Genomic DNA, 11,541 nt, shown 5'->3' with positions numbered 1-11,541 from the left:
CTCTCTCTCTCTCTCTGTGTGTGAAAAGTGTCTGCATAATTAACCTGTCCATCAGATTCTCTACCTCTCCTAGTCTCACTCACCACCCCAATGCTTGCTTAGAAGCAACATTTGTCAAGCATTTGCTTGCACTCACCACTCTTTACTTTGATGAAGTCTGATTCATCTTGTTTTGGCCGTCTCCAAGTCACATGTGCCCCATCGTCGAACTCATTGGTTGTCACCTTGCATGCGAGTTTCAGCTAGTTGTCACATCATTGTGCTTACTGTTGTTACACACACCTAAAATGGATTATCCCATCTTTAATCTTCGATATCTAATCATCCTCACTTTATTCTATAAGCGTGTGAGCCCCACATGTCAATAGACTCATTACATTGAGTATATATATCATGAGTCTAGAGTCTTGCTCAAGGCTCGATCTATCTGATTCATCCAACTTATTTATCTACCTTCTTGCTTTCTTTGAAGCTTAAAGTTGGCATTCTCCTCTATCTTTAACAAATAAAATAGAGTTCTTCCGCAAATTTCCCACAATAATTAAAAAAAGCATACCCCTTTGCTACTGTACCCTTTTAAATTAGCTAAATCAAAGCAATCCATAAGATTTTGAATTGTTAAAGTTATCGACTATGTTTATTGTACCTAATCAGCTAAGACAAGATGGAATTAACTGGGCCATCCATTTAGTTTTGTTGATGTCATGTTTTGCGGCTTGGGCAACTCTACGTTGTTGGGCTTAGATCTAGTTCTTGTTAAGATGGAGAATGGGGAGTTCGAAAAAACCTCTCTTGTACAGGACTCATTCCACCAACGTGAAACGTGTTGCTCTGTTCTTGATCTTCCATGCTTCCCCCCAGTCATTTGAGACCAGGCCCCTGTCGAGGAACTTTATGATGTCCTTGGCATATTCTGGCTGCGACGATTGGACCATGGACATGTTGATCCCGACGGCCGACATGTCAACCATTAGAGGTATGGTGTGATCCCGAAGGGGGGCCTCTTCCTGGCCTGAGGCGGCCTTTGCCAATTGGTCTACCTTGTGGTTTTCTCCCTTCAGGATTTGCTAGATATGGATATACTTGAAGAGGTTGCGCGCTTCTCCTACCAGCAGGAGGTACTTTTTTAGTTCTTCTCCTTTAGTGGCAAATTGCTTGTTACCTGACCAACCATCACCTGCAAGTCAGCCCTTACTTCGACCTCGGTAGCTCCCAACAATCTGGCCATCATCATTCCTGCTAGTAGTGTCTCATACTCGGCCTCATTATTGGTAGTTTTGAAATCGAGCTTGATCATATAGTTATGTTCTTTTTCGAACTTTGTAACTATGTGCACCCCTACACCCCCCCCAACCCGGCAGGACGAGCCGTCGATGTAAACCTTCCAGGGTTTGCCTTGGGGTGCAACAATTATCTCTTAGGGAAGTCTGAGAATTCGACCACAGAGTTTGTCAGCACTTGTCCTTTGATCACTGTGCAGGGGAGGTACTCGATGTCGAATTCGCTCAACTCGTTCGTCCAATTTGTCATCTGACTGGATACGTCGGGCTTCTGCAATATTTTCCTGAGGGGGACATCTGTAAGTACCTTCATTGGGTGAGCTTAGAAATATGGTCTTAATCGTCTTGCGGCGATAACTAATGCGAACGCCAACATCTCCGTTCAGGAGTACCTAGCCTCGGCTCCTCGAAAAGCACAGCTTGTGTAGTAGACAGGTCGTTGGTCTCCTCCCTTGATGTGGACCAAGACAGCAGTTCAGGTCTTTTGTGTGATCTCCTCATAAAGGGATTGTGAGGCCAGATCCCTCCCAATAGTGTCGTCAGGGTGATTTTTTCATCCTTGTCATCTGTCGTCATGCGCTCCCTGTTGAACCGAGAGAGGTATGCCTTCAGGCTTTCATCGTCTCTTTGTTTCATAGTTAGGAGGTAGGTTGCAGGTCACCTCTTTTTCCGACTTGCCATGAACTGCGTTAGGAAAAGTCGGGCCAACTTGGCGAAGTTGTTGATGGTCCTGGACGGCAGGGACCTGAACCATGCTCTCGTTGTTCTCTTCAGAGTGAGAGGGAACGCCCTGCATGCAACCTCTCTTGGGAATTCGTGTGGAGTAATGTGGGCCTTGAACGTCTCTAGATGCTCCAAGGGTCCTTTGATCCATCAAACGTTTCAATCTGTGAGACTTTGAATCACAGAGGAAAATGGATTGCCATGACTTCAGCACTGTATGGCAGCTCTGTGCTAGTGAGCAACTGGTCCACCTTAGACGTCGTGCCTACCCGCTTGACCATTTTCGCATACTTGTCCCTGAGCTCCCGTAGCTCGTGGAGCATTTTGCATCTCTCTTCTTCAGCTCCTACTACCTCAGGGGGTGACGAGACTCAAAGTAGTGGCTTTGCTCATTTCCCTCCAGCTCCCCGCTGGTCCTCTGCAAGGAGACATTTTCTTGGTGGAGAGTTATCACTTCCTCCATGAGTTTTCTTATCATTTCAGCTTATTCGTTGGTTCTTCATTCCATTGCTTTAGGTTGTTCTTCTTCATGTCGTGAGGCTTGGGAGCGCAGTGTTGCCGGCATATGAAAGACACACTACTATAGGAAATAGAATCCCATAGAAAGAGTTACTGTTGATGTCGTGTTTCGCAGCTTGGGCAACTCCATGATGTTGGGCTTGGATCTGGTTCCTACTAAGATGGAGAATGGGGAGCTCGAGGGCCATGGTACCTCCAACGCTCAAGTTAGTTTCAGGGTAGGAGATGAAGAGAGAAAATAATTGCTTAAGAAGAATAAGAGTAGAAGTATTAAAGATTGTGAATCCCCTCCATGGCCATGGGAGTGAGGTATTTATACCTGGTGGGTTGCCCTCATGGTGGGGCAATGGTCGTGTCGTTCCGTCCAGAGTCGGGTGTCCCTGTCACTTACTTGTCACGCCTAAGACCAGTCAGACTTGATTACGGCAATCTCTGACATCCCAGGGAGGCACATCGTGGCGTGCCGAACCCCGAGACGCATTAAATGTGGCAGGGCTCCCCTTCCTAGCATGGTTTCCTTTATTCCATTAATGTGGCGTGACCTCGGTCAAGCACGTCCATCTCCCTGGTCAGTCTGTGTGCCAGGATTTGGGGTCAGAGGATGTCCCTCACTATCGGCCAATAATGGTGTCATAATATCTTGCCTTCTATCCTCTCGTTAGTGTTCTTTACCCTACTGCTTCTCTTCTTGGGTTTTCTAGGCTAGGTTGAGTCGAGCCCAGGCCTTATCCTTGGCCCTGGGGGATTATTCCCCTCACAAGTTCCATCTCTCTTTTTTATTATTAATATATCATTCTGAGATAATAATTAAAAAAAAAAGAAAAAAAAAAAAAAGAAGAAGAAGAAGGAGGAGCAAAGATGAAGAATGGGTACCACTTGCAACCAGAAACAAAAATTAGGTGAAGGCATTGAAGAATAAAATGGAAGCCAAGCCATAAAAAAAAAGTGGGTAGATGGAACAAATTTATAACGTGGATGACATTCGGCATGCAGAGGGTGCCCACATTGGGAAGGTTTTGAAAGAGACATAAGATTTTATAACATGGTGACAGATTTCCATGGACCTCATGCATGGTCCAGGTTTAGGGCATCCCATTCCATGCATATTATTCAAATTGGTTTGTGTCATTTTGTCTTCAAGTTGAACCTGACCACCACAAGGTTGTGTCATTTGTCTCGTACTTGTCTTTTTTAAGATCATCACCGCAGATAAAGTCGAACTTCCAACAAGAAATTGAGGAAGCAAAAAAAAAAAGTGGTTAAAATCAGAACAGCTCTTTCCCTAAATATTAGTAGAGAAAATATGCCGAATACAGTTGATGTATTCGGCATATATAATGAAATGACGTTACATATATATATATATATATATCAGCACAGAAAAATTGTAGCTTTATAGTGAAAGATTGTCGAAAACTCGAGTGAAATAAATATATGTCATTGAGAATACTTAAAATTTGAGTTGTTGGACGCCCATCGTGAATTGAAAACATGCTTGCATGCCTACGATGAAAAATTAAATAAGTTAAAACTTTTTTTCAAATGTACTTTTTCAAATAATATAAAACATAATTTGAATTTTAAAAAAATCGTTAATAAATAAAAATATTTATATAATTTTTAGATAATTACAATTTTTAAACTTTTATAAATATGGTCATAATTTTTAAAAATTTAAATAATTGTCATTTCTATCTTAGAAAGTATTTTTTTAAATTTATTTCTAAACAAATATAACGATTTGAAAATATTTTAAACATATAATTATTAAATAGTAAATAAATTTTTAATAATAAAACTAATTACTTAAATTATAAGTCAAAAGACAATAAGCTATAAGTTATATTTATCTTCACAATCACAAACACACACTTACGTAATAGTAGAAAAATAAATAAATAAAATTCCAGGAAAAAGAGTCTACCTGTTGCTATGATCTCTCTCTCAAAAGGACCAAACAATAAAAAGAAAGAATAAAAGAAAAAAACAGATTCTAGGTATACGATGTGAATTATTCTTAGGTAAAAGAACTGGCAGTATCTTGTTTTGCTAACTTTATCCATATAAAATAGTACTGTTTTTCTTCCTTTCAGACGAAAACCAATTCCTTTTCAGGTCCAAAGATTCAAAGGAATTTTGAGTTTTTATCCCCCACTTTAAAAAGTAATACCTTTCAGTTTTTTTTTTTTTGAAAAATTAATCTTAGCCAGTTAAACTATCCCTTATGTACGATATAATCACTCAAAGAGTTGTCACTTGACATATTAATTTGAAACTAAAATTTTAAATTACACTTAAAACTGTATCATTTAATGTAACAATTTTTTATCTCGTTTGTTTTCGCAGATAAGATGAGATGAGTTAAGTTAAAAGTTGAATAAAATATTATTAAAATATATTTTTTTAATATTATTTTTATTTTGAGATTTAAAAATTTTGGATTGTTTATTTTATTTTGTATGAGAATTTGAGAAAATTGTAATAATTAGATGAGATGAAATGAAATAAGAATACTTGAAAAAACAAACAAGGCCTTAGTGGTTTGAAATTGAACATTAAGGTGCAGTTTTGATAGTGAGATGAGATGAAATGATTTTAGATGAAAGTTGAATAAAATATTATTAGAATATATTTTTTTAATATTATTACTGTTTTGAGATTTAAAAAAATTGAATTATTTATAATATTTTGTATAAAAATTTAAAAAATTTATAATAATAAGATGAAATAAGATGAAATATTTTCGCTATCCATACTGGATCTAAAAAAGTGATAGTAGATGGATGGTTTTTTCAAACTAATACAATTCTTTTACATCCTCCCTTGGGGTACGTACTGCTTTTATAAGAAGCCAGTCACAAAGTTGTGCATGCCAGCATTGCTTTTTGGATGAGTGCTTTTGTAATCTAGCAAGTAGATCAAGCTGCCTCATGCAAATTGTCAATACCCTAAAACAGGGGACTCCCATGGGGCCCTTGTGTTGGCCACATTGCATGGGTCACAGTCTTGCAATATTGCAAAGCATGAAAAGTCATCATCCTCACATATAATGATCCATCTGTTTGTGTAAGATACAAAATACCAAAGGATAAATACACTTTTGCATCTTTAAATCATTACAGATTTTGCATTTTACACCAAAATTATTTAAAATACTGACTTATAGTACCACCTATGCATCTTCAATTATGACAAGTGAGATAGAATTAAAAATAGGCCTCGCGACTCGCGACAGTCAAATCCTAAGAGAAGACGCGAAGTGTCATTTTTTTATTTTATTTTTTATCTTTATCTTCAAAAAATAATGCATTTTTTTAAGTTTTAATAATTTAGAGTATAAAACGTATGATCCCGGTTCGAGGGTACAAAGCATATATTTTTTTTCTAAATACAGAGATATAACACTATCAATATCATGCAACAAAATGTTGAATGTAGATGGTCAACATTATTACAATTTTTATATATTTTTACGTAAAATATAATAAATAATTCAATATTTTATTTAGAATATAAAACGTATTAAAGTCTCATTTAGATTCAGAAAGTATTTTATTTTACTTTATCATTATAATTTTCTCAAATTTTCACGTAAAATATAATAAATAATTCAATTTTTTTAAATTTTAAAATAATAATAATATTAAAAAATAATATTTTTTCAACTTTTATCTTTTATTTAAAATCATTTCATCTTATTTTTAAATTCAAATCAACTTCGATCATTTTGTCGAGGGTATGAAATATGATAGTACGGTACGTAGAGCATAGGACTGGTGTTGTGCATAATATAAATTATGGATCGTATTATGAATGTTAGTTGGCATGCTTAGTGGACGAGACATATATAGTTGAATACAGAGGTACACTGAATTATACAAATCCAAGATGTACATATTGAGTGAGTGTCAAGAAAAGCTACTCACATCATACCTATGCTATACCTTAAAGGACATCCTCAAAATTAAAAGTGCTTATACGAGATATAGTACATGCACACGTTTACACTTCACAATGTTTGTATTATTCGCCTTTAAAGTAATAGAATTAGGAAAATTCAATTTGTAACTCAGTGCGTAAAGCACACCCTACATCTCGATGGTAAGATTTGATTTACAAGATAAATTTAAAATTTAAATCTATTACAAATCAAATATTATCATGTCGATAGCATAGAAAGTATATTTTACACACCGACTTAGGAGTCATTTGGATTGAAAAATACTCTCAACTCATTTTATCTTATTTTATTATTATAATTTTCTTAAATTTTCACATAAAATATAATAAACAATTTAATTTTTTTAAGTCTAAGAACAATAATAATATTAAAAAATAATATTTTAATAATATTTTATTTAATTTTTAACTTTTATCTAAAATTATCTCATCTAACTATCTGAACAGCTCCTTAAAGTAGAAGAACTCAAATCTTATGAAAAATGATCCCCTCCCTCGTCTAGCCTTGCCAGAGAAGCATACTTTTATTTTTTATTTTTTGTAATGATAATTCTCCAGCGTACGTCCTAGGGTATTTTCATGAGGTGGATTTCACAATCTCAAGAATAATTCCCAAATTTGATGGTAAAATTTTTCCGAATCGACAATTTCGTCACTTTAAACTTCAAATGTGTGAAATGTGAAGAATATTCATGAGTTGATAAGTATTTGAATTTTAAAGTAGTAGTGCTGATTTGTCTCAGTTCCTAACCTTGAATTTGGAAATGATGATCCACCTCGTGGAATACCCGAAAGATGTTGATCCAATTTTTATAGGTTTTTTTTTTTTTTTTTCAAATTAATATATTAATAATTAGATTTATATAAATATTTTAAATTCTATGAAATACATCATTATAATTGCTTGAGATTTTAAGGAATGATGATTAGTCAAATGCTACTCTTCTAAAAGAGAAATGCGACTTTTCTCCTATATCTTATCATCTCCAATCACCCTGGCATGTTGATATGGCCCATTTCAAGTAGTTAGTTAAATGACAATCATTTAAAATATGACACTGTAATTGAAGATGATAAAATTTAAGATGAAAAAAAAGTATTACTCATTCTGAAATATATATATATATATATATATATATATATATATGTTTCAAACAATAATTGTATTTTGTCGAATTATTAGCACTTTCATTAATTATGTTCTTGGCCCATATGAAACGAAATCCTGATTCAGCTAATGCATCCACCTAATAATGCAAATATTGTTTACAATTTAGAATATTATGTTGGAAAATATATTCTGATTGAGTATAATAGAAATCACAAAGACTATGAATTTGATAGTGGGCACTAAGTCCTCGGGTCGAATTCGCAACGGAAAGCGATGAAGATTATTAGTGACCCATCGACTCATGGACCATTGATGCCCTCGTGGGCATGGGGTCAAGTTATGGCTCAAATTCGACTTGCATGCAGTTTCGTTTTCTAGACCCCTTATGTTTGGCTGTCCAGCGGGTTGGATGCTATTATGGTCACATCTTGGTAGGGAAGCTATCTCTGGTGGTCCTCTCCAATTCTTTTTTGCAAAGAAGAATATAAAAAAAATCAAAAAGACTATCTATTCAGTTGTTCAATTTTTGAAATGATGTTGTGAATCTTCATGATTACTATCATTTATCCACCAATTTAAAACATAAGTTCATGCACCTCTAATAAGTAGTAACCAGGAACAATCACCAGTCATTTTTCTTTTTCTTTTTCATTCGGATGAGCAGATCTTGGCTATACACTTACTAAATCTCTTTGTATTGAACTCTTCAGGCCATTCTCATCAGCAGTTCAGTCCCATTGCCTTTCAGCCTCTTTTAGGCCAGCTTACCTTTATTCTACATCATTTTCTTTAGAATTATTTGCAGATCAACAACAATAACAATATTAATGATAATAAACACAATATTAATAGCAATTATAGCAATACAAACCTAAGGTTGCACATATTCATTTCTGAGGTACGCAGAATAATGTAACAGGTTGGGATTTATTTGTGAGCATTTATTAAATTAATTTGGCATCCATTTTTTGGCCGACAGACATAAATGGACACTATTGAGAAAATGAGTCATCATTAACTTAATCAGAATGTTGGAATCATTGATAAGATCATCAATAATAGCCATAGGAGAGAAATTGCAGGCTCGGTTGGTGTTTTGGGCGAACCAATAATAACTCTCCATCTATACCGATTTCACTTGTACTGTTCTCCCGACCCGTGATGACCAGGTCGGATATATCGGTTCAGGTCGGGCCTAAATCGGTTTCTTCAATCGGGGCCTGTTCATTGGACTTGAATCTGACCTTCTTAAACAAGCCCACATAAAAAATCGAGGGTGATATTATAAAAGAAAAATTATATTTATCATCTCTTTTCACACTATATATTATACATTTTTTTTATTAAATATGTGATATATAGATGATGAGTAAAAAAATTAAATAAATTTAAAAATAATAAATTTAAAAAAAATATATAGTGTGTATTGTATAGGCCGGAACTACTTGTAAAATGTCTCGTAAAAATCATAGCATGCTCAAGGATACCAGATTCCATTGTATTTATTCCAGTAAACATGTGCAAAGGAATTGAACTCTACAACTATAGATCTGTCATCTGTGCGAGCTTCATGGATGACTTGATCATCAAGATACATGTTCCATGGCAGCATGTTTTCTCGCTGAAGTTTGTCTTTCTGATCAACTAGAGTCGCATGAGCAGAGCCCTGTCAGAAATGTTACCCATTATCTTTTGAGTAATAGTATACCCACCGAAAATTTGTTCCGAATTGATGTTTTGAAAAGTACATTTCATCTTTTTATTTCTTTTCTCTTTTTTTTTTATGTATTTTTTTAATCATTATAAATATTTTTAAAAAGATAAAAAATTCACAACATCATTAAAAAATACTTCATTAATCACTAAGTAAAAAAAAAAAAAAAAGAGTTTCGGTGTGGCGCTCCCGACCTCCATGTAAGGAAACACGGGAATCGAGACGCCAGGATGATGACAACACGGTCACGCATTCCAACAAAAGTGCCAAGTGTGTGTACATGCAACAGTGTACAATAGTCAACACAACGGATAGATTAAGTAAGTCAACTAAGTACCAGAATTTTTAATTCACTAACATAAGTAAAATGATTAAAAAGACTTATACAGTCATCCCAAATAAAATATAATACAAGTCCACATATATAAAAACGAGTGATCCCAATCACTCTTCAGGCGGAGCCGAATCTTCAGGCTCATCCTTATCTTCCTCTGCATCAAAATCTGCGTTACTATAAAACGGTACCATAGGTAAGTATAAACCAAATAACCACGAGATAAAAACATATTAATGCAACGAACATGCATGCATATGAAGAAATATGCGACATACCCAAAATATCATTTTTTCCGAAAATGGATATTTTCCAACACATGCCAAAATTCCATTTGGCCCAAAAATAATAATCCGTCACTTTCCTAGAAAATGACCCATATGAAACCATTTTATCCAACACATGCTATTTTTCTAGAAAATAGCCCATTAATCCATTTTACCGTATGCACCATGATCTCCCCTAAGGACCATCCGCACACCCTGACTCCCTTTGCCACATCACGGGTAACGACCGTGCGTGTGACTTCGTAACGAGCGATGCCCAGTTCCGTGCCTAGCGTGTACGTGGCCAAGCATCCTCTAGCCCCCGCCAGCAGAGTGGGCACAGAGTTGGCACGAGAGCGTTACCATCTCGTCTGATCCCGTTGTCGCCCAGCGACAACCCATGGGACGTCACTCAGTATATTCCGCTCTCAAGTGACCAAATGAGCTCCACCGAGATAATGCCCCATCTCGGCTTGGGGTCGTGATACACACACACCAAAAAATCCTTTAACACATGAAAATCCAGTTTTCAATAAATACATGAAAATCCAGATTTCAACAAACACATGAACATGAATGCAATTATACGAAAACTCAGTTTTATTTACAAACATTATCATGCGTGCAAATATGCCATGTACATGAAACGACGCATTAACCAACAACCAACAACTCCCAACACAAACCAAGCACACAAACAACTCCATCCTCCAATCCATCCAACCCTCGTACTCCTTGGACTCAGTCCGGCATAACCAACCAGTTCACAGTAAAATGAGTTAGTGTAAAAATATATTTAAATCACGATAGTTCTTTGAAAAAATACTTACAGCACTATATAATAATTTTCGAAGGATCATGAAGGTGCAAGAAGTGACAACACAGCTACATAACAGTGCAAAATGTATTATGGCCGTGGGTCTCAAAAACTCACTTTTGAACGGAGACAAACCAAGACCCGAAATTGATAGGGTAGGTCTTAAGAATGTCGGTGAAGCTAGTGATGGTAGTGGTTGGCTGTGGGTGGCGGCGTAGAGGGCGGTTGAAGACTAAAATACCTAAAATGGAAATATTGATGGTGGGGCTTCACCGGTGGTAGATCGGGGCTGAGGATGGACAAGAATTATAGGATTTGATAACCTAGCCAGAGAGGTATCTTTAATTGACACATGAAGTATATCATGGACAAGAATCCAAGTAAAGTTTTAGGTTAGGTGAAAATTTCATGGCCATGAAGATTTAGTTAAAGGTGTTCGGGCATACAAGTACTTCGAGTGTAACCTAAATCAAACATGACAAAAGCAAACAATGCACCTAAGTGGGAACATATTGGATAAGTATTAGAAAGCTAAAGGAAAAGTTAAAAGTGGAAGAAAATTCATACTCTTAAAGGCACTTTTCTTGTCAAACTCGAACTTAACCTTGCTGCCTTTTCCAATGTCAACAACCTGCCACAGAAATTCACATTTGGATTTGAGAGAAGAAATATTGCTGTAGATGGAACATAAGTTTCTTAAAATCTGAGAAGAACATACATTGCGCTAGACTTGATTAGTATAACAAACTGTATTTAGGGAAATCATTAAGTGATTAATTCAAGCAAAGTCATCATTGCATTCTGTTAAGAATCTCTT

This window comes from Juglans microcarpa x Juglans regia, chromosome 1D (assembly GCF_004785595.1).
Source record: "Juglans microcarpa x Juglans regia isolate MS1-56 chromosome 1D, Jm3101_v1.0, whole genome shotgun sequence".
Lineage (NCBI taxonomy): Eukaryota > Viridiplantae > Streptophyta > Magnoliopsida > Fagales > Juglandaceae > Juglans > Juglans microcarpa x Juglans regia.
This window is presented reverse-complemented; position numbering follows the sequence as displayed.